The following is a 26,208-nucleotide window of genomic DNA, read 5'->3' as shown; positions in this document are numbered from 1 at the left end:
TCAAAGCACCATACAAAGACAACATCATGAAAATCTTTCCTTTTGGCCAGCTCGACAAGTTTACACCTTTGATGAAGATCATAATGAAATATTTCACTTGTGAAGGGAGACTCTCGAGACTCTACGGCTATCACATAAGAACACTTATGCATTTCACTAAGGTAAAAATGCTCAACATTCCCTATTATCTTTACAGGAGCATAGAAAAGATGACATACAAAGTGAAGCATAGGAACAATGAGCTATAGCAAAATAGCCTCTTTCATCACTCCCTCATCAAGATTATTGTCCTTCATCATCTTAAGCAACTAAACATTGCCTGGGAGACATTCATTGGAGAAGAGGTCTTTTTTCCTTCTTCCAACTATCTTAATAGACCTACTTCATCCTCAACACCCCCTACTCAAATAGAAATTGGCTCATCAAGTAGGCCCACAATGAAAAAGAAGAAAGGTGAACATAAATTGGTTAAAACTTATCAAAGAGGAAACAAGATTGTGTTTGCTCCACAGGTTGTGGAAGGGGCCAAGCCTTCTACATCAACACAACAAGGATCGCCTTTGTATCATGAGACTACTTTAAATGCCAATGAGGACACTACAACAGTTGAGCAACCTATGGTGAACAAGGAGAATGAACTCAAAAGGTTGCATGCCAATTTAACATCTAGGCAAATGCTTTGATAGCATGCTTGCAGCGGGAAAACATGGAGCCGAAGGTTGACAAAATGCTTCAAGAGAAACATATCATGAAAATGCAAAAGGAGACTAAATTTAAATCAAGGATAGAGGGAGAGGACCTAATGGAACATCAAGGGCAAGTAGAAAAACAAAAACCAAAGACAAAAGGCCTTAAGAAGGCACTTCAGCAACAAAGGAAGCAAATCATGGTGAATGAGCTTATTGATAGGGAAATCAATGAAGACAAAGAATATTGGCTGGGAAAAATCAATGATCATTTAGACAAGCTTCTCAAGAAGGCTAACAGGGACAAGAGGCTTCATAAACACATGTCTACCCATTATTACACAAGGAACATTATTTTGAAAGTCAAAGTCAAGCAAATGAAAGTAAGGCTAAATGAAACACTAATCAAACAAAGAGGGAAAGAAAAATTATTTTTGATTTCTGATGTATCCCTTATAAGATATCATATCACTTGGTGGTCTTACATATCAATTTTGAAGAATTTCGGAAGAAATTTTGTTTTTTGAAAATTTTTGAAGTTTTGGCATAGTCAATGTGCAAAAAATGTAGTGTGGGCCACGCTACGCTTTTTTTGGAGAGTTCCAATGGGCAAAAAATTTATATGGTAGGATAGAATTTGACTTCTACATCAGATTTGGACACTTGGCTGCCTCAGTCATCAACATTTACATGGAGAAAATACACAAAAACCACCTAAAAAACACCTTTATGCCCTACTTTTAGAGGCCATGCTACAATTTTTAACCAGTCTTGGGAGAAGTGATTTTCGAGGTACTATACTTAGTCCTTTTTAGTGCTTGAGGACTCCATTGTGTAGAACATAGAAAGGTATTTACAATGAGATATCATGAGCTCAATTTGGAGTTCAGGAAGGCCTCCAAAATGGCTTGCAAGTTCATGCAGTTCTTTTTGCAGCTCACGTTGCACTTTTCACAGAATTGGTTGTGCTTTTTCCAAGAGGCTAGTTTCTTCAGCTATTCAACCTAGTTTGATTTTTTCACTTATGAAAATGATGTAATTGAGTAATATTATTGTAAATATGATATAATAGTGGGTGTTTAGCCTTTGTAAGTTGTTTTGATGTAAATTTGGCCTCATTTATGAAAGAGGTTGGAGTCAAAGTTAATTGTAGAAGTTGTTTTTAACTTCCCTAGACATTAGGGTTTGGTTAGAACACCTCATGAACTAGTTCCTAGAGTCATGGATTCAACCCCTGAGAGTGGGGAAATGTTGTTTTGGTCTTTATGTATCAGTTTCTCAATCATAGAATAGGTTGGACTTGAGAGGAGAGAACTATTGTACCTTCTAATTGGACATTTTCTGGAAATCAAAGGATACAGTTTATAGCTATTATCTAGGAATTCATGTGCAGTAAGTTTGTGATGTTCTTTTTTCTTTGTTATCATTTTATATGAAAGATATTCATCTTCTCTTTCCATTTATCAATTATGCAATGGTTTCCCTTCTTTTTATCATTTTATATCCATCACAAAAGAATTGTTACCTTGCTCCTTCATATCTTCGCTACTGTAACCCTTTGATCCTCTGACCTAGCTACCTAGTCTTTTCCCTTATCTAGCACCAAAACCTAAAACTTTAAAAACCCTACCTGAGTCTATCTATCTACCCTAAAATCCATTCCTTTTCCAATCAAATCATTGGTTGTGATCATAGAGAGAGCCCTCTCTGGTTTGGTAGTGCTAGCTACCAAATTGAAAGCTTGGACTGTGGTTATCTCCGCTGATCTCCTCATTAGCCTGGGACATTGTGGAGGATAACAAGTGGTATAATATGTTGGATGGTGGTCAAATCATAAATATTCAAATATTCATACTTCCAATTGAATATATCAACAAACTCTTTCAACAATTTTGCATACTTTGGTTTCTGCTCCTTTTTCAAAGTGTTAGAAACTTTGACTATCTTCAGGTCATTGTCATTCCTGAAATTGTAATCTTCCATCTCATAATTGCTTGGTAGAATTCTTGGCTTAACTACCACATCATTATAATTGAACAACCTTTCTAAAGGAACCAAGCCTTTAGGAATTTGATTGTTACTTAATTTAATATTTTCCTATCCAACCACAACGTTCAAAAAGGCTATTTTTTTTAGAATTCTTATCTATAGTTTCATCTTCATGCTTTTCTATCAGAGTGCTGATAAATTCATCTGTTCTTTCAAGAAATATTTTGATTTGTTTATCGTATTCAAACACTTGTCAGCGATTTGTATTATCTGGAATTGAAGGCCTGTGTCTAACATTGATCTCATACCTTTCATTTGGATAAATCAAAATTCTAAATTCACTAGTAGATGTTGCCAAAGCATTTGTAATTCCATTCTCCACTCTTGGTACCAGCGAGATATCATGTTCAAAAAAGAAGTTAGAAAATAAATCCCATACCTCATTCCTATAGGCTCTCATTCTCAAATGCTTAGTTTGATAGGTACCTTTGACTTGATTCACAATCAACTCTAAATCCCCAAAAAAGTGAATTTTCTTCACCTTTTTCTCTCTTAATAGATTTAGCCGAATAATGAGAGCTTCATATTCTACAACTTTATTTGTATAGTCCAAATACAACTTAAATGAATATAATTAGCTTGTACAATTTGTTGGAACAATCCATACCCTTGCTCCATAACCCTTCTCGCAATTGGAGACATCAAAATGTAATTTCTAAACTTCATCTAAAAATTTCTGGACCTGTTCTTGCTAAATATTAGTTTCATTTTTTGTTGATGTTTCTCCCTCAAAACAACAATCATTGAAGAACATATGTGATCCTATTTCCATGTCATCTGCATATATAGGATGATTATCGGGCTGGGATTTTCTACTCATCATATAGGCCATTTGGACCTCTCGGTACAATCTTTTCATTTCACCAAACAATGGGATAGAAGCATAGGACATATCCATCTGTAAAGTTCCTCCCAATGTTGCTGTCCAATATTGGGATAACAGCATGCCAAATCTAGCTAGAATTTCTGCTACTACTATATCCATTAATACACTCTTAGCAGGAAGTTGAGCTAAGGTGACAACTAAATCCTTTATAAGCCCTAGACACTTTACTTTTCAGGAGTCAAAAGAAAACAAATATTTGTAGGGTCTGGTAATTTGGAGTCCTAGAAGGTCCATGACTAACTTAGGCATAAGGTTATGTGAGGCTTCAGAGTCTAACATGGCGTTATGAAAGATCACATCGCATATATTCAAACTTACATAAAATGGGGAAACATCATCTTTTAAACTAGTGACATGTCGGCCAAAAACAAATTCAGGAGCATCCTCGTCTAGGTTTAAAGAATCTTGTGAATTTATGTTGACTTGATCAGTTTTTGAACTTTTAACCATATTAAAAATTATTTTCCTATATTGATTATTTCTCAAAATTTCAGCAAAAGGAATGGATACTTTCAACTTACTGATTTCAGATTCTAGATTAAAGGTTGACTGTTATTCTTTTGAATCTTTGGTCTCCTTTTTTCTTCTTCTTATTTTTTTAGATTGTCCTTCTTAGGCTCCTCTCATTTCTCCAATATCTATTTTCTAGTTTCAACTACTGACTTTTGTGGTGGAGTTTTAATTGGGAATTCTAGTCTTTGAGGTTGTACTTCCTTTGAAAATATTCCATTGCATTATTATAACCTTGCTGATAAACAACTAAATCATAAATATGAATGCTATCTTTTTCTACTGAGCAACCAACAAAAATGTCATGTTCTTATTTGGTGGTAGATACTCAAGTTTCTTTATCATTGAAATACCCAATCTGACAACATTCTTCATCAATGGTATCCTCGTCAACAAAATATTTTGGAAAAGGAGTTCGAACAAGAAATTGTTGTTCCTCGGGACCTTTCTGCTCTCTATGACGATTTTGAGTGGCCTGGGGTCTTCTGAAATTCAAATTTTGACTTGAGGTTGATTTTCATGTCAGGGAGGAGTTAATTTTTCCACCAACTTGTTATGAAACCAACTCACAAAAATATAGAAAAGATAGATCAATGACTTAAAATCAGCCTCTTCGAGGGGGAAACCTCCTTTACATTACACAAATGAACAATTCTTGGATGATACAAATGACAAGACCTCCTTTCTATATATAGGAGTCTAAGCGGTCCCAATACAATCGGATCCTACTTAATAATAATATTGTAGGGGCACAACAATAACAATAGTGGGATTCTATGGGGTACAATAATAACAACATGGGGACTATATGGGCACAATAATACAATAATAGGGCTGCACTAATAAGAATAAGGGTTTACACTAGTAGTATAGGGAGCTAACATGCCCCTCTCCGTAAAAAAGTGTTGTCGTCAACGCTTGAGTAGTTATGGATGCTTCTGTATAAAATTCTCATCCTCCCATGTGGAGTCCTTAGTGGGTAAGTTCTTCCACTTGATGAGATACTCTGAAATTGATTGATTTCGTAGCCATCAATTTCTTGTTTCTGCGACTGCTTTGGGTGCCAATATGATTTTTTCTTCTTTGTCAAGTTTTGGCATTATTGTTTGAACTGGGATCTTCTGAAACTTTTGAATGAGTTCCCACACTTCTTCATCATTGTTCTATTCATATTTTTCTTTGCTTATCCATTCTAGTTGGATAATAGAAATGGCACAAAACAATTCTTCCACATCCTCATCCTTTCTTGAGAGTGCATCTGCAATAACATTTTTCTTCACTTTCTTGTAGATGATTTCAAAGTCATAACCCAACATCTTTGTGACCCATTTTTGTTGTTCTTCTAAAGATAATCTTTGTTCTAAAAAGTATTTAGGACTATCAAGATCCATTTTTACCCTGAAGTGTCTGCCCATTAGGTAAGGTATGATTTTTGGAGGAACACTTCCTGCAATCAAATGAATAGCATGATGATGATCACGAATACTTGGGAGGCCTTTGGGAGTCTCAAATACCTTAGAATGATTGTCCAAAACATTTTGGAGATCTAGAGAAATAGACGATTTTGATGTGGGAACCTCTATCAAACATAATTGTGAAATTTCGCCTTGTTGTTCTTTCTTTAGAAGTTTTGTCATTCCATTAGAGCTGATTATCTTTACCAATTTCCATGCAATATCCCTTAATTCAACTTCCTTTCCTTCCGAAAAAAAAATTCATGAAAAGTTCTTGAAAATTAAAAGCTATTGTACCCAAGGATTGTTGCCATTCGACTCCTAGTACAACATGAACACCACCCATTGGAATGGAAAGCATTGGGCTATTCAATACATATTCTCCAATGGATAGCTTAATATTATGGCACTTTCCAGAGCAATTTATGGTTCCTCCTCTTGCAACCGTCACTTGACACTCTTGTGCTGAATATAGGAAATAATTCAATTCCTTGCCTATCTTATAATGAATAAAATTATGGGTACTACCTGAATCAATCAACACTATTACCTTTTTCTTCTTGATATGTCCCTCTATCTTGATAGTTTGAGGAGTGGTAATTCCAGCCAATGCATTACAAGATATGGTCAAATTCATTTCTTCTTTCTCTAGGGTTTGTTCCTAGTGTATATCCTCTTGTTTTGGCATTTCTTGTTCCTTTTCTTCCTCCCCTTCACAATCTATGTAAAATAATTTCTTCTCAACACACTTATGACCTTTAGTGTATTTTCTATCACAATTGTAACAAAAACCTTTCTCTCTTTTTTATTCCAATTGTTGTGGTGTCAACCTTGTAGGTTGTGGAAGGCTAGGGGCAACAACATTTCCATATTTATAGTTGTGAGTGGTAGGCTTCCTTGTTGCCATAATTTTTCTTTCTATTTTTCTTCCCAACCTAAATGCCTTCTTCAATGAATCACGTTCCCAAAGGCGAACCTCATGTTGAATCTTATCCTTTAAATTCCCTATGAAGACATCAATCCTTTGCTTATCTGGAATATAATTTACCCTTATATTCAATTTTTGGTAGTCCTCAATGTGCTCTGCCATTGAACCATTTTGTTTGACATTTATCAATTGGCTAAAGAAGGTGTTTCTCTTTGTATCCTCATAATGTGCTATCATTTCATCTGTAAAAATTGACCAAGTGACAATTTGTTTATGTGAGAAAAGCCATCGATACCATACAAACCGATTGGGTTCCAAATATAAAGTTTCAACGCATACCTTTTCTGTGTTTTGCACATTATGGAGATCGAAATATTGTTCCATCTGTAGTATCACTGTTACATGATCCCTTCCATCAAACTTCCTCATATCGATCTTTGGAATATGGTGGGTCTTTATTCCAACATTAGAGTCTATGAAATCGTGATTAACATTTCTTTTGTTCTCATCATGAGTTTTCTCTACTACCTTTTCTCGATTAGGAAACCTTTCTTATAGCAACTTTGTCAAACCTTCCTTCCAACTTTCCATGTCCTTCTTCCAATATTCAATCTTATATTTCATACCATCCATCTTATCTTCCATGCCATTCTTTTCACCATCCATATTATCTTCCATGTCTTTCTTTAAATCATCCATCTTAGCTTCTGTTACTTTTTGTGAGAGTGAAATTTGTTGCACTTGGTCGCATATTTTTGATATATCATGTTGCATTTATTCCTCTTCTTCACGAGTGACGCTAGAGAATTCAGGTTTATTACTATTTGTTTCCATTTTATTTCTACTGGGCATCAATTAATTATAATTATCCTTTACTATGCCCTTTGAATTCCTTCAAACTAATTTTTCAAACCAGACTTATGCAAAATTTAAAAAAACTACACACCTTTTCTCGCTTTGTAGGAGCTCGATATTAAATCCGATGTATCTCTAAAATTTCGGATCTCCATTGTTTGAAATTTCGAATCATAATAGCCCTCTGAGCCCTATTTCCAATGTCACTAGTCTGATCCAAATTGGATTCTCCAAGGAAGCGTTATGCCCAATCTCCCAAGATGACCTGATTATACACTTTTTCACTAGAGCGAACTTCTACGAAGTTCCATGTGTCACTATTTCAACCTTAATACCTAGACATAATGATCCGAAAACTACAGTTCATCCTCTTTCTGTAACTTTTTACGAAATTTCAATCTGATACTTAGAGAGAAAGTTATGACGATTTTCCAAAGATCACCGATTTGGGATGTAATTCAGGAGCCTACAACAAACCTAAATTTCTTTAATCATATCTCCGAACATAAAGTGAAAGAAGATCTGAAATTTTAGTCCCCAGCTTCATTATGCTTTCCACTCAAATGGGTTTTAGTTTCAGTGTTTGTAACATTGTAGAAGAAAACTTATAGCAAAAATTCCACGATGACCTGTTTTAGATGGAATTTTGGAACCTACAAAAATGCTAACTTCCTCAGATCATATCCCTGAAAATGTAGCGAGACAAGATTTGAAATTTTTACCCAAGGATCATTATGGTTATCGCGCAAATGGGTTTTTATTTTAGCTTTTGAAACGTTACAGAAAACCAATTATAGTGAAAATGCCATGATGGCCTGTTTTAGAGCAGCAAAACCCTAGAATCCTAACCTCTGATACCAAATGTTATGAAACCAGCTCACAAAAATATAGAAAAGAGAGATCAACTACTTGAAAATCAGCCTCTTTGAGGGGGAAACTTCTTTACATTACACAAATGAACAATTCTTGGATGATACAAATGGCAAGACCTCCTTTCTATATATAGGAGTCTAAGGGGTCCCAATACAATCAGAGCCTACATAACAATAATATTGTAGGGGGACAACAATAACAATAGTGGGCTTCTATGGGGCATAATAATAACAACATGGGGACTATATGGGAACAATAATGCAATAAGGGGGTTGCACTAATAACAATAAGGGGTTACACTAGTCATATAGGGACCTAACACAACTTCTCAATAGTTTTTAGCATCACATTGAATTTTTAAGTCACGAGATGAAGATGAATCTTTTTTGAAACCTACTCTTCTTTGAACCTTCATTTTTTCCTTCTTTGCTAATAATTGGCCTCCACTCCAATCGCATTACTCTGCATTTTCTCTAAAGTAGAAGGATTCCTCTTATAGTGATGATAATCCAAGTTGGCATCAAAACTATAAGGATAGTGTAATAAAGCTAAACCAAGAGGAGGTTTGATCTTGGTTGGAATAGAATTATAAATCTTCTTAAACCCAGTCATTAATCCATGAACAGGTTCCCCTAGATTCCTTTTAAGGGCATCATACTCGGCTAAAATCTACAGGGGATTTTTCTTCACTTCCCATCTAGCAAGATAGAATTTTTCAAACTACTCGAAGGTATTTATACTTTCTATAAGTAAAGATATGAACAATTTATTTTCCTGACCCAACAAACTTTGTGCAAAAAGTCTTAATTTGACATCCTTATGGTCAACTTCTTCTAGATCTATAAAATAATTAAGCTTGTCTATATGTTGCTGAGCTGTATAATATCCAACCACATCAAACTGAATCAAACGATGTCCATAATTATGTGGGAGGTCATCGATCAGACCTCTAATATTCAAACATGCATATCAGGCACCCATAGGACTGAGACGCGAAATTATACTAACAACATGAGTATGGACGATGGATGTCAAAGGTACTAAGATTGTTAGAATAATAGTTGATGGTATAGGCTTTTGAAAACCACTAGAGGACAAATGGGTAGTTGGGGTAAACAAATATGGGATGAAATAAGGAAAAGTTAGAGATTTAGTAGCAGCTTCCTAAAGTTCCTAGACTCTTTACTCTAGTTTTTGAAAATGAGACCAAATCTCAAAATCTTATGGTAAGAAATCTACCTTTGGGATAGAGGGATAAGGGGTGAAGGTCTTAAGGTACGTTGGATCAATAATAATATCTGATATAAAAAATTTGGACTTAGATCTTAGTAAATTACTTTCAGTTTAATATCTAACACCAAGTCTTCAAAAGCTTCAAGCTTTGCGGGTAGAGAAAAAGACCTTTCTAAATTGACCATACCTAATTCGCTAGGAGATTTTTTCTTGAATAGATTTTATGGGCTTGAAAAAATATGAGGTGGGTTCGGATCAGGGTTCCTTCGAGTATATACGCCTAAATGAGACAAAAATTCTTCAATAAGAACCCTTTAGATTGTAATGTGGAGTTGCCATAGAAAACATCTTATAGCCAAAATGATATACAAATCGTTGTTTACCCTCAGAGATCTAATCTTCAACAATCAAATTGTTTGGGGAAAAATATATCTTTCATTCCTCGACAATGAAGCCAAAATGTTATCACTTAGGGAAAACCCTAGGTGCTGGAAAAACCATAAGGTAACCTCAAACCTCTTTTAGGTCAAAAGTTGGCCCTTCAACTGGGAGAGGGAGCTCTTCCTAAAACTCAACTACTCTAGCTCACTGTAGTAGTATGTTTCATAATTGTGTTTTTTGGCCAGATTTAGTTTATACAATAGAATTTGGGTTGTTTACAAAATAGAGCATTGGGCATGGAGTCCAATTCTAATAAGTAATGCTACAAATCCAATGAGAAAGCCATAAAAAGCATGACAACAACAAAACCTTTGACAAATTGAGAATTTGGAAGAAAAGAACTGAAGTGAGATGAACCTTATAGCTGGTTGAGGTAACAAAATAGTAATGGCCGATAAATAAAATAAAGGAGCATCAATGAATCTCAACCTCAGATACTAACAGTTTCAGACATGAAATCAAGTTTTTATAACAAAGAGGAAACTGACATGGAACTACAACACATGAATTTCCTATAAAATGATCATAAAAAACTGTAATATATTTAAGACTTCTCAAATATACCAGAATGAAAATGATTTCAATAAAATCCAACCCTTGTTTATTCTTCATAAACTCTCTATAGAGCTTACATCAACTGACTACAAATCAATAGTCTCTAAATTAATTACAATAATCTAAAATATATAAATATCTTCAAGTTAATGCATGTAAATAAAAACTTAAATACATTTAGTTTTTCCTAAAAATAACTACTAGAAAATATGTCGATATATAGGTCAAGTGAAATATCTCTCAAACCATCTTCCTCAAAAATAGAAATAGGTCCCTAACTGATAACACATGATACTAGTTGGAAAAATAGGTCCCTTTGCAAAAGAGGATCAAGTTTCCACCAAAACTTCCTTTTTGTTTATCCTTTCTTTCATTCAGACCTTCTGGTGAAAAAACACTGATACCATTGCTATGAACTTCATTGGTCTCCTGAATTTTAGCTTTCGTTGATTAACTAACTGTCAGCATTTCTTTTCTGTCCATTCTAAAATCGTTAACAATGGGAATGTCAGCATTTTCGACTATCTGAATTTCACTGACAATTGATATGGAAATGTTCCACGTTTCCTCCAAAATCGCTGACACAATCAATGTCAAGTCTTGTCCCTGTATCATCTTCTATAAGTGGATACACAATTTTGTTTCAAAATAGTTGATAGTGGATTTGTCAGCTTCTTGAATGCTCTGTTGTATGCAAAAAACTATTAGGCTGACTGTTAGTGATAAAATAAAACCCCTATTTTATGAAATAGATAGGAAACATTTCAAGTTTACCTCCCCATGCCTCCTAGTTGAGGATACTCACTTCCCTGAGAAGTACATCCACCTTCTACAGTCTTTGTTTTTTGCTCTGCCTAGTCTCCATAGAACCCTTCTTCAAAGTTATTTGGTCTCTGCTCTTAGTAGAGACTATATCTTTCTTCCTATTGATGATAAGGTCCTTCAGTGACATATTGTCAACATTAATCACCTCTTTGGCTAACTTTGGGTTATTTATGAGTTTTTTTGTATCATTATTTGTTTGTTTTCCTTGTATGGGGTCTTTTTCCACCCTAAAAAACTTCAAACATTGTTTCCTCCTCTTGGGTCTCAATCTCTGCTTCTTTGCCTTTAATAACTTCTGGTTTAGTTGTCTCTATAGGGGAGGATACAATAGGTGGAATCAAAACCTAGGGAGAGTTGATATCAATAGGTAGGTTTACAAGGGATAGAGGGTCTGGTTTACTGAGCTTGACACTTTTTCTCTGGTAGACTTTAGGGATTTTAGGGCCAGAGGATGAAAATAGGACCTCCATGTTTTCTTGGCTGGGAGTTGACTGAACAAGGGCTTGTCCTCTAGTATTTTTCCCAATTTTAGCATTCTTTGGTCTACCTCTTCATATTTTAATGGTTTTAGGTTGAAAACCTCCCCCAAAAAGGAAATGACTCCAAGTCCTTTCTGCCTAGCTAGCTGGTTTTCGATTAGGAGTTTTATCATGGCTTTGTGATATATGAAATGGGAGGAGGGGCCTTTTCGGGACCTGAACCTAGATTCCATGCGCTTAATGCTTGTTAGTAGATAAAAATAAGGATTGATTCTAATTTGACCATGTATATGTGTAAGTAAATAGAAGTGTTAGAGTTTTACCCGATTTAACTTCCCTTCGCAGGTGAAATATTTTTGACAAAAGCATAAAGGGACATACCAGTTTTCATGTATCCATTCCTTCTAGATCACGACCCTCCAATTTTGATCCTTGAATTCCTCTTTGAAAAATAAAGGGACATTCATCCCTGCCAACACATGACTGTGAAAGATATTGTCTCCATCTGTTAGTAAGGTCATGGCCTCAGAAATTCATTTCTTTGTAACTAAAAAGGAAAAACCTCCAACCTCCACGTGATTTCCATAAAAAAACTAAGCAAAAGACTGAGCCACGACATAGTGGTAGTCGGTACAACGGTGGAAAAAATCACTCCAACCAGCTTGCTGAAACAATTGATGCATATCGGGGTATATATCCAACAAATCTCATGATTTGGGATCAAAACGATTTTCTTTGCCTCCTTTTCCCATCACGCTATATGGTATTCCAAAGATTTGATCTTGAATCTCTGTGAGTAAAATAAGTTCAATTCCAAGTCTAATTAACCCCAAACTAACAAAAAACAAATTTATTGACAAGACATGGTAAAATAACTTGACATGCAAAACGTAATATTACAGTTGGTAACTGAATGGTTACAGAGTTTGAGGTGATGACTACAAGAGAAATTCGTATAATATGGTTAAATCATTTTAATGACATTCGCTCATAGCATGGGAGAAAAATAATTAACCAGTATTTTTTACCCCTTTGATCTGCATAGAGATATGTTTTAATGATATCGCAGACACTGACATAGTAAGTGTAGTCATAACCTTTAAAATTTAAACTTTGGTTTTAGCACTGATAGTTGACTTGTGAGTCAAAATAAAATTGTTGATGAGCCTGTTGCTAGCAAATTTCGTCAGAAAACCATATTGGATCACTAAAATGTTGGTAGCCTTGCTATCAGTAATCTCCCTATTTATTACAAAAGAGTTAACACTGAAGCTGTCATTATTTTTTTTTAAAAACTTAAAAAAAACAAATTTTATTGTGATAACGCAAGGGAAAAAAGGGTTTAAATCCTCCACCTTTAAAATTTATATTAAGAATCATCAAAACATAAATTTCAATAAGGATAATGGTAACGAACGAAAGAATCAATCACAAAATGGATCTAGACAAATTGATCTAAATTGTAAAAGATCCAATGAGAAGGATATAGAACCCTTGAAATGTTGAGCCTATGGGGAACCTCATATAGTTTGAAATTGACCATATAATATGAACCCTGATCAAGCATTACACAATGTGCAAGAAGTTTCCATGTGAAACAATGTGGCTAGGAGTATTCCTAGGATTAATGCAACTTTGGAATATCGAGAGGTTGAACATCAATCCACTATGATCAATATGGAAGGTATTACTATGAACCAAGCTATCTCAATTTTAATAGACTCGGGAGATTTTTTAAGTTATATTAGTCCCAAAATAGTGAACAAATTTAAGTTGAAAATGGAAAAACATAAAAGCCCTTGGATAGTACAATAGAAACTGGTACAAAAAGGAATAGTACTAGTTTGGATAACGATTGTCCTATTATTTTAATTGGGTTAAAAAAAAAATTCCTACCAATAGGATTATATGATGTGTTAGTGGACATGGATTGGCTAGAAATTCATAGAGTTGTCATTAATTTCTTAGAAAGGATTGTTACTTGTACCAATGATAAGGGAGTAATATAGATCATGAGAGGTATACCTAGACCAATCTCAACAAAACAATATCAACCTTTCAATTAAGGAGATGTGCCAGGAAGGTTTGTAAACTCTTTTCATATAGGTAGGAGATTTAACATAGGAAAAAGAAAAAGACTTTGAATGACGTTGTAGTGATGCAGGAATTCAAACATGTTTTTCTAGATGAAATTCTTGGGTTGCCACCAAGAAGAGACATTGATTTTACCATTGGGTTGGTACCTAGCAAAACATCAGTGCCAATGGAACCTTATAGAATGTGTTTTCTAGAGTTAATTGATTTAATGATGGAACATTATGAATTGTTGGACAAGGGATATATCAGATAAAGTGTCTCACCTTTGGGAGCACCAATAATTTTTGTAAGCATGAAGGATGGTACTATTATGTTATTTATTTATTATGGGCAAATGAACAAGCTGATGATAAAAAATGAATACCCATTTCCTAGAATTCATGATATATTTTATTAGGTAAGGGGAACAACAATCTTCTCTAAGATAGAGATGAGATCTGATTAGCACAAAACCATAATTATATGAAGATATACATAAGACTACCTTTAGAACCATATATGAACATTATGAATTTTTTTGTGTTTCCTTTCAGACTCATAAATGCCTTGGCCACATTTATGTGTCTAATGAACAATGTTTTCAGTAAATGTTTAGATAAATTTGTACTTATATTCATTGATGACATTCTAATTTACTCAGAATAACACTTGTGAATAGTGTCGCAAACACTTAGAGAACATCAACTATATGCCAAATTTAGTAAGTGAGAGTTTTATTAATATCAAATCCATTATTTGGGGCATTAATTATCCAAAGAATGAATTGCAACAAACCTTGAAAAGGTCAAGGAAATTCTTAATTGGACAATTCCTAAAGAAGTAGTTGACATACAATCATGTACGAAAATTACAAGTTATTATCATAAATTCATTGAAGGATTCTCCAAGTGAGCTTACCTTATAACATCCTCATAGAAGAAATGAATTAACTTTTTCTAGAATCGAAAGTGTCAAGAAATATAATTGAAATAATTTCTAATTTTATTTCATATACTTAAGATTTCTGATCCCAGTAAAGATTATACATTGTGTACAAATGATTGTCTACAAGAATTATATGGAGTGTTAATGCAAGATAACCATGTTATAGGTTATGAGTCTAGGAAGCTAAAGGAGCATGAAAAGAATTATGTTGTGCATGATCTATTGTTAGATGAAATAATTCATGCTTTAAAAATGTAGTGACACTACCTTTTGTGTAAGAAATTCATATTAGTAATAGATCTTATTAGGGTGAAATATTTTTTTAGTAAACATATTTAAATGCAAGACAAGCAATATGGATGGATTTAATTAATAAATTTGACTTTGAAATTAAACAAATTAAGGGATAATAAAACAAAATTTTCAATACATTAAGTATAATTTCAAATTATGTGTGTGGGATCTCTACTAGCAATGCTAAAACAATCCTTAATGAAGAGATCAAGACCACAGGTTTAAAAGATTAGGAATACAAGTAAATATAAGAAAAAATGATAAATGAATCTGGTCTAACAGAAGGATCAGATTATGTTTGAATATTGATGGGTTGTTAACTTTCAAAACATAATTTATAGTCCAAATGGGAATAAAATTAAACAATTAATTCTAGATGACAATCATAAAAAACCTTTTTTAGCTCATTTAGGATATCAATAACTTATCAAAACATTCAAGAACAATTTTTATTGGCTAGGAATGAAAGGATAAGTAGTTGAGTATTTGAAAAATTGTTTGGAGTGTCAAAATGTTAAGGTGGAGCATCAACATCTCGCTGGGTTATTCAATCTCTTACATGTTCATGAGGGGAAATGGGAAATTATTTCCTTAGATTTTACTAAAGAGTTACCTAGAACTAGAAGACAACATGATTTATCATGGTTGTAGTTGATAAATTGAGTAAGACGACCCATTTTATACTAGTGTAATCAAAATTCAAAGTTGTTTACATAGCTGGAATTTTTATGAAGGAGATACTTAAACTTAATGGAGTACCAAAAATAGTCATTTTTGACAAAAATGTAAAATTTGCATCAAATTTTTCGAAGGAACTTTTCATATTATTAGGTATAGTTAAATGTCGGTACTACTTACCATCTCGAAACTGATGGGAAGACTAAAATAACCAACCAAATCCTTGAATACATGCTTCTCATGTAGGATATGCATCAACCCACAAAATGGGAAGATTACTTACACCTAGTTGAATTTGCATATAATAATAGTTATCAAGCATCACTTAAGATGAGCCTTTTTGAAGTCCTTTATGGATAGAAATGTCATACTGCATTGAGTTGGAGTGAACTAGAGGATAGATTGGTTTCGAGACTTGATCTCTTAAAGGATATGGATCATTTGGTTAAAAAGGTAAGGCATTTAAAAATAGCTAAAGAGAGACAAAAGGGTTATGCAAATTAGAAAATGATTCATAAGGAATGTAATGAGGGAGAGCATGTTTATATCAAAGTCAGACTAAAGAATTGCACATTGAGGCTGGGAGATTTTGTTAAATTTTCACCTAGGTTTTGTGGTCCCTTTGAAATACTTGCTAGAGTAGGACTAGTGGTCTACTAGCTATCACCGTCGTCTCATATAAAAGTGCACAATGTATTTCATATATCACTTTTCAAGAAATATGTTCATGATAAAACTCATATTATTGATTAGAATGTGGTACAGGTCAAACTGCTTGACAAGTTGTAGGTCGAGCCTCTATGAATTTTAGACAGGAGGGAAACTTTACTTCATAAATAAGCCATTTTCTAGGTTTAAGTGAAATGGAAACACTTTGGCCCTTAGGAGGCCACTTGAGATATGGAATAGAAAGAGTAATAAGTATTTCCTTCACTCTCTTAGGAGTGATGAGTACAAGAAAAAAACAATGATAGTTTTTAAATTTAGGGGAAGGTAGATTTAATATGCCCATTCAAATTACTTTTGCAAGACTTTAATGTTTTATATATACTTGTAAATATTTAAGCTAGATACAGTAGCCATAGGGCCAAAATAAATTTAAACAATGTGAATTACATATGTCAATAATTGTGTACAAGTTATATATAAAATATTGTTTTTATTTGGAAATACTATGGGAACTAGCGTGAGAGTAGTCAGGATACTCTATTGTCAAATTACTATTAAAGTGGTGGAGTCCCAATTAGTGGACAAGAAAAAAGGTGACACTTTTCAAGTTGTAACCTCCCATGACTCTCAAATATTCCAATAGCAGTAACTATCACCAAGAGACAACATAATTAGAGAGCAATATTATGTTGGGTGGAAGGGATACTTCTAGAATATCTAGAGAGAAATGCAAGGCTAGATGAAAAAATATGAAGGAATTATGTAAAAATCTGAGGAAAAGAAAGAAAAAAGGTAGGCATTGAAAGAAGGATGCTACTAAAGTGGGAAAAGGGAGGAATGATAATAATAAGATAATGATAAGTTTTTGATAGAAGAAAAGCTTGAGGTTTCAGATGAATTGATGGGTTTTACTTCAATGGTCGGGAGTGATGTGGTTGTTCCTACAATATTTCGAAGAGTTTATATTATTTAGATTAGTAGATGATTGTGTTGTAGTTGTATTTTTATCAGTAATATTTTCTATCAAAACATTTACATCAAAGATGGATATTGATTAGAATATATAATGAACATAGAAAGGAAATGTATCTAGAATACATGTAACTTTTGCATGACTAAAACCATGTTTTCATAATAAATATAGTGCAAAATTTTTCTATATGTTGTTATGGTAAAAAGAGAATATTTAGAATTGTAAGTATTCCTTTTATGAATGACTATTATAATATAGGATATTATGAATATGTTTGTAATAGGAACAACGAAAGGTAGGAATGTTACATATGGTTTACTTTCCTACAAACGATCATATGTTTTAATAGGAGGAAACTAAGAAGGTTTAACATTATTTTAGGTCAATATGGAGGAATAAACCCCATATCAATTTCCAAATTGCACACATTATGTTCTCGATAACAAAATTTCTCTGAAGAGGTAGTGGCAGAATATGTTTACATGTGTAAACTGTAACTACCCCTATGTAAGATTTTGAAGAGAAAAATTCTAAATATTAACATCAACTACAAGTGTAAAAGCGAAGTTACTATTGAAAACTGAGACTCTATAGGATACAAAGAGTATACATTATTCAACAAAAAAGAACATGAACAAATTTAAAAGAATAATAGCACATATTTCACTAAGGCTCATGTTGAAGTAATCCATGCAATAATATAGATTATAGATATTAAGTACATGTCCAGAGTTTTACATTTAAATTATGTGTTCTAATGTATATGTATTTTTTGGGTACATGAACCTTAACACATGAAGATTGAGTGCAAATAATTCAGACACATACAAAACTCCAAAAAAAAGTTATTAGAGCACACTTTGGAGTTATATTGAAACATAATGATTAATATACATAACATTAAAGTTGGTAGCATAACTCAAGACTGAGTACAGTAAATATAAACAAATAGCTATCAAAACATTAGCCATGGTAGTCACCAATTGGCCAAAAACTCCATATTTGGAAGAACCTATGGAAGAGAAGTAATGAAAGAAGACTCATACTTGGTAAAGGGAAAAAAAAAAATATCATGTGAGAAAAGTCTAAGCTGGGGATCTGGAAGTAAAATATATAACAATAAAATACTTATGCTAGAATACTTACACAATATGTACCTAATTAATAAATTCTAAAATGAAAAATTGGCAGTAAATGTTACCTTAAAATTTCTCTATTTGTTTTGGCCTTAAAATTTCATTGATAGCATATGAGTATTTGAAAAATTAGAGTATTCTATGGAAAATTATAAGTTAAAAAAATAAAAACATTCACAAAAATTGAACTTGATATTTAGATTATTCATTCATATGAATTTGGACTCCCTTTTTTGAGACACCACATTGGCGTTGTAGGTTTTAACCCTGTACAAAAATTACCTGCATACGAATTCTAAAAACAGAAAATAAACAATGGCGTGAACATAAAACATAAAACATATATACACAGGGATTTTCCCCTGGATCCCAAAACTAGGAATACCAGATTGATTTTTCATTATATTCCTTTCAATGTTACAATACATATATATACTTGTTGAAGCATCCATAAACGCCAATCCATTAACCATGGATTAGAACATAACCATAGTTCCCTTGATCGGATCTACAAAATACCAGGGATTGAAAACCATCATACCCAAAATCATGTGTGAAATCCATGCACAAAACTATAGGTAGGTCTGCCCACCTAGTATAGGGTCCAAAAAAAATTTCCTGGGGCGCTACCCCTAACACCATGCAGGGGGGATACCACCCCTCTACATAACCCCTAACAGGGGGGGTAGCCACTCTTGTTGTAAACCCTAACAGTGCCCAGTGCAATGTATAGGGGGGGCTACCGTCCCCCCTGTGATCCCCTCATGTGTGGGGTAGTCATGGACAAAATATAGCACAACCCACCATTCTCCTACTTCTTGTTCTCTTTTCACAGGAGAGCTTAGTCATTTATTCAACCCTGCAATGCCCATTATTTCTCTACACCAATAGAACTTCTCAGTGCTCATAGACTTTGTCAATGCATATGCAGTATTTTCCAAAGTGTCCACCTTTATGAGTAACACCTTTTTGTCCTCAACAATCTCCCTCACAAAGTGATACTAAAGATCAATGTTCTTTGTCTTTAAAGGATAAGCATGGTTCTTTGCCAATAAAATTGCATTTTGGCTATCACAGTCTATCATTATAGCTCGATGTACTAACCCCATGCTTGAGCACAATCTCTGCAACCAAATTGTTTCCTTGCTTGCATGAGTGGCTGCCATGTATTATGCCTGTATAGTTGAAAGTGCCACTACACACTGTCTCTTACTCATCCAACTGACTGCACCTAAGAATAGTTTAAACACATACCCACTTATATATCTTCTCTGATCCATATCTCCAATCAAGTCTATATCAACAAATCCATGGATGTCCAAAAGTCTGTCCAATATTTGCCTTCCTTCGTAGCATAAACCATAATCACTAGTGCCACGCAAATACTTGAAAACATGCTTCACTATTGTCTAGTGCTCCTTCCCTAGTTTTGACATAAACCCGTTCAATACTCTCATTGCATGTGCAATGTATGGTCTAGTACAGACCATTGCATACATCAGGCTACCGACTGCACTTGCATATCGAACACGGGACATGTCCTCTTCCTCTTCTTATGTCTTGGGACACTGTTCAACAGATAACTTTACACCTACAAGAATAAGAACCTTCACCACTTTAATATCATGTGTATTAAACCTCTACAATATTGTTATGACATACTTCCTCTGGTTTATCTAGATCTTCCTCTTTTCCTGATCTTGTTTAATTTCCATGCCCAAAATATAGTTTGTCGCACCAAGATCTTTCATGTCGAATTTGGAAGACAATTGGGTCTTCAAATCTTGGATAATTTCATTGTCATTTCCAACTAGAAACATATCATCCACATACAAGACCAGATAAATAACATGGTCGCCAATTAATTTAAAGTACACATAGTGTTCTTCTTTGCTTTTGGTTAAGCTAAGTCCCCGTATAAATGTATCAAATTTCTGATACCACATCCTTGGTGACTTTTGTAACCCATACAGAGGCTTTTTTAACTTGCATACCAGTTCTTTCTTACCCTTCACCACAAAGCCTTTAGGTTTCTTCATGTAGATCTCTTCTTCCATATCGCCATGAACAAATGTTTTCTTCACGTCCATCTACTCTACCTCAAAATCAAAAGAAACATCAACAAATAAAACTTATCTAATAGAAGCTCCCTTGGCAACAGAAGAAAAAATATTACTAAAATCAATTCTCGGCACTTGGGAATAACCTTTTTCTACCAACCAAAATTTTTATTTCTCTACCTTTCCTTCTGCATTCATCTTCTTTTTGAACACCCATTCGCTGCCAATGGGTTTCCTTCCAGCCATAACTCCACTAGATCCCAAGACTCATTTTTGTGCAAAGATGCCATTTCATCAACCATGGCCCTTTCTAGAGTTTTCCATCCTCTGAATCTACATCTTCCCTCATAGTTCTCGGATCATCGTCAGTAAAATATAAAGAAGAATTTGAACAAAAGGAAGATGGACTATACATTTTTAGCTTCCTTCTTTCTTGAACTTATCTTCTCACAGTCAGGTTTTCTTGCTCTTCACATTTTGATTCCTCTTCTGGTGTAGAGTCTGATTCTTCTTCCTTTACCTCAAACTCTATCTTCTTCGGTTCCTTTGGTAGGACTTCATGTTTAATAACATTTTTCACCTCTCTAAACACCACATCTTGGCTATACACAACCTTCCTTGTTTCTAGGTTCCAAAGCTTATAACCTTTTAAACCATCCTTATACCCAATAAATATGCACTTTTCAGATTTACAATCCAAATTTGTTATTTTCTCCTTTGGAACATGTACATATGCATCACATCCAAATACCCTCAGATGTTAAAGAGAAGGTTTCTTACCAATCCATACCTCTTGTGGAGACTTATCCTCTGTCGAGCAATAAAAAGGTTCTTTTTCACCTCTATTTACCCTACATTAACTTATCAATCCAGGAACGATTTGTTATCTTAAAGAGTGTACTCAGTTTGAGGCGTTCATTTGTTAGAGTAATGCTAGTAGTATAGTTCTCTATATACAAGAGTAAACGGATGCTTGAAATAAGATCTACTTACAGAAAAGAACCTTAAAACTCAAATCATGCACTTTGAAAGCTATAGCAATTTATCAGTCAAGGGTACAGTAATGGTAACCCATCCCTCTGTAAACTGATGTAATTAAAAGACAATCAAGCAAAAGATCATCAATCTCGGAACTAGACAACATATGTGAATGCTCACTACAGTCTCATATTGTTATGCACACCAAAGCAATGATAATACAAATGACAGGAAATGGAACAACAACTATTCTTATGAACAAGATTGAGTAGCAAAACCTTAATCTACAAAAATGAATGCAGCAATTATATCCTATAGAAATTAGGTAACAATCCTTACTCTAAAGATAAATTCGACAGCAAATGGAAATAGAATGGCAACTAACAAAGATGAAATATAGAATAGCAACTTGAATCAAATATAAATGTACAATAAACCAAACCTAATATCACACACAGCACGCTTAATATTGAAAGGAACAGTAATCTGACTTCAATACAACAAGTATAAATCACAGTTATAAAGAATAACGGTTGTGATTCGTAATGGAATAGCAACGTCAATTGAACAACAATCGCGGTTAAGTGTAAACCATAGATAAATACAGTAATACTGATTTATGAATGTATAGCATGGTTACTCTCTAATCGAGTAGAAATGGCAATATGTAAGGAAAAGAAATGTTATATCAATGGTTAAAGGAACAACAATGCGTTATAAAGTCAGAATGAACAACACAACATTCTTGTTACAGAGAACAACATTACTTAGTTGAGCATAAACAAAATATAACAGAACCGTTATGTAAAATAGAAAAACACATCACATTACTGAATAGAGCTAATAACGAAAACCACACATGAATTGGAAATAATGGTACAGAAGCAAGTGTTCCACCAAGGCCAAGCCCTTAGTCTCTAGGGACACACCGCTTGAGATTACCCCAGAATCAAAGATGGAACGACAACTAGATTTATATTAAAACATCAAAATAGAGTTATAGTGGATCACTCTTCAACGATAGTCAATGATCAAAGTTCCAAATACAAAGGAGAATTACATAAAAACAACAACAGTTCGTCCCCTAGGCTAGCAGTGCAGCCCCTTCTTATGATAGCTGAGCGGAGATATCAACGATACAAAAAATCGTTAAGATAGCGATCCCTCAGGATTAAAGGATCCTGAGGGATTTTCCAGACTATTAATTCTCAGTTATCCTCTTGTTCTCTTGCACCAATTTGGTATCTCCTTTTCCCTTTCCTGGCTGATACACCCCAATTCGGATCGCCTTGTTTGCGTACGGTTCCCTATCAAAGGGACAACAGTTAACTTTGTCATGTCTTTTCCTTTGGGATGGAAATCTTCTGTTTTCTCCTTTCCCTGCATAAGAAAAGGGAAATTATTAGTTATTTTGCGTTACATACAAATCCTATAGATTTTATCATAATTTCTTATTATCTACCTATTTCATGATGTAAAAAGGTTATGAGTTTTAAAGAAAAGATGAAAAAATAAACGATAATAACATACCTTCTCCAGTACTCAACACACCCCCCTGCTTACGCTTTTTCATGCTCTCATGAAAACATTGTAGTTGACATGCAAGGCAGTGAGAGAGTAGGCCAGAGACAGGATCTCATGTGGTGGTCTACAGCCATGATGCCTAGCTAGATGTTCAAAAACATGTCCTGTCTAACCCTCAGGCATTTCATACAAGACTTGGTATCCTGGTGCAGGGTGCCAAATAACCAGACTGCGGAACTTACAGCCTAACCAGGATGGGCGTTCTCTCAAAATAAGGTCACCATAGAGACCCAAGTGATCAGGAGCTAGGTTAAAGTTCTCATAGTTAAACGGTTCCCTGAGTTGGATGTTCGGATTAGAAGTATGATATCAGAATTTGGCAGCTGCAATGGCAAGGTCCTTGATGGTAAAGAAATATTCTATCCCTTGCCGATTGATTGTTGTATGAATAGGTCCTAATGCCTCAATCACACTAGAGTCCTCATGAGGTTCCTATGTTTATTCCACAACTGTAATGGGTCTCTAGGCTCAGCTCGCACCCATAAGTCTAATCCATTTTCTTGTCTTTGAAAGGCATTGTAGGCTTGAAGCCATTTTATTTGATTAACACCAAAAGAAATGAATGCCTACAGTTGGATATCCCCAATGAAAGGGCTGGGATTCTGCTCTATTTCTTGATCTAACACAAGGTTATGCAGATAAAATTCACATAATAATCTTTGAACCTTCACCCCATAGTGCTTACAACAATTTATGAAATTGTCAGTAGTGTTTATTTCTATAGGGGCTCCTTCTTTGGTAGCTTTAATTTTCAATTGCAAATATCGTTCCATTAAAAACAAGGCATAGTTCCTACCAGGTGCTCTACACGCTAGGATGTCAGTATACAAAGAGCATAAGGTATCCATTTGTTTGATGACTACATCTAGTCTATGAGTTACCTTTTTGAACCTTTCTTCTTCCTTTCGCCATCCTTCAAAGGCCTGGCTTTCGGATAAGTTGACATTCCTCAACTGCTGTTGTAATTTTTCATACTCTTCTGAAGAGACATTCTATTCTGTAAGTTTCTCTATTGTTTGCTAGGCTTGTACCAAGTCCTTTCGAAGAGTTACTTTCCTTGGATCATTGGCCCACATAGTAGTTGTAAGCGGAAGGTTTACTTGAATCTTCTTATTGCATCGTCCTGTGTTTATTGTTTGCATTTCCTCAGAGGACTGTGCCTCTGTCTGAACTTCTTTGTCATAGGCTGACATATTATCTGTTTGTACTTTGACATGGGCAACAGCTGAATGCTGTTCCTTTTGGTTTTGAATGGCAGGCTGGACTTGAGTCCTCCTAATCATTTTCTTGATGGTTTTCGCCAAAATGGTTGCATGTTTTAGCCCCGTGGTCATTTTTTCTCTCTTTCCCATTTTCAAAACCTTGATTTGTTGTTGAAGTCGTGCTATCACATTAAACAGTCTTTGTTGTTCTTTTCGTAATCTTTTAATTTCTTCTGTTTTCTTGGAAGGAACAGTTGTCTGTTTACTTAGGCATGGACTTTCACCTTGGCCAATTTCCTGGTTCTCTTCTTGGGGTGCTTCCTCATTGTTCTGATCGGGTTGTTCAGGAGTAAAAACACTAGGTTTTTCTATTACTTCCTGGGTGACTTCTTCTTCCACCCCTTCTCCTTCATGAAATTCTTCTAGTGTCATTTGACTGGGAACAGATTGTTCCTCTTCTTTATCTTCATCACTTTTCTCTCGAGATATACTTTCATCATGAGCAGAGTGATTCTCTTCTTTTTCTTCCTCATCGCACAATTCTTCGGATGCATTTTTGTCATGAGAAGAATGCTCCTTTGGTTCTTCTTCGATGTGGAGGTTTAGTGGGCTGAGAGGTTGAGCATATTCACCCATATTAGCCAGAATTTGGGCCAATTCATCCTCTTGCAATGGATTTTTCAATAGGATTTCTTCGCGTTTCTTTGTCTCTTCCTCTGCCTGCCCAGACTGCTCGGTCTCTTCCTCTATTTCTCCTTCCTCATTTTCCTCCAACTCTTTCTCATTCTCCTCTCCTTCCAATTGCGGGGGTTGCTCATTCCCTGAATCATCTATCTCCACCAGTTGACTAGTATTCCCTTGGGAATTTTCTAGCCTCCCTCTGATCCATGCCAATCTAATGGATTTCCTCCATTTCAATGGTCTATTCGATGTACTGGTAGCATGTTTTCATTTTGGAGGTGACAGAGCCAATCCCCCATCTATCACGACGATCAGTTCCTCACAACTGCTCTATTGTTGAGCAAGACTGTAGCTAACTATTAGTCATATCTACCCATTGTGACTTAGTACCGATTCTACGTGGCGAGATTTTTTCATGCTTCGGGCAACATCATGTAATAAAGAATTTAAAAAAGCAGGCAAATCCACAGAGCATTTCTATTTTAATACGGCTAAAAGTTTAAGGTGGCATGATCTTACCACATCTTTCCTGCCTTCACAAGTGACGTAACTCTAGATGATTCTTTCCAATTCTGCCCACGGCTCTCCCAATGCTGCTGGTAGAACTACCTTTCCTCTTACAGTCAGGTTTTTGCCTTCATCTTGGAAGATTTTTATGATGTTTTCCAGTCTCTCCTTCTTCAGAGTCCACACAGGTCCAGTGTCTGGAAGTCCCGAGACCTCTGCAATTATGTCATCGGTGACTGCTATGTGTCTCCCTCTTACAGTGGAGTGATATTCTTGAAAGTTTTGCAAGAATTCAATTGCTACGGTCTCGTTGGATTGTTGTAAATAGTTAAGATAAACTATCCATCCTGCCCTTGTATAGATTTCTTGTGCAACATTAGAGACTGTAAATACCTATGGCTCTCTCCGAATTGATCTTCCTCCCATGCTTAGCACACTGTAAAAATGCAGAGACGACAATGGAACAACATGTTGTTCAAGCTGTTAGGAAACAAATAGAAAATAACAAAACAACAAGCTTGTTCAGATTCCAAGTCACTTACTAATTGTTGCAGAGCATAATATGGAAATAGCTTAGGAACAACAAGCCATGCAAATTGGAAAACAATATACCGTTAATCCTTGCTATTCCCAAGTGAGAATTCTCCAAAA

This window comes from Pinus tabuliformis, chromosome 3_1 (genome assembly GCF_031772625.1).
Source record: "Pinus tabuliformis cultivar Carrire ecotype Pingquan chromosome 3_1, CPIR1, whole genome shotgun sequence".
In the NCBI taxonomy this organism is placed as follows: domain Eukaryota; kingdom Viridiplantae; phylum Streptophyta; class Pinopsida; order Pinales; family Pinaceae; genus Pinus; species Pinus tabuliformis.
Note: the sequence above shows the minus strand (reverse complement) of the source record.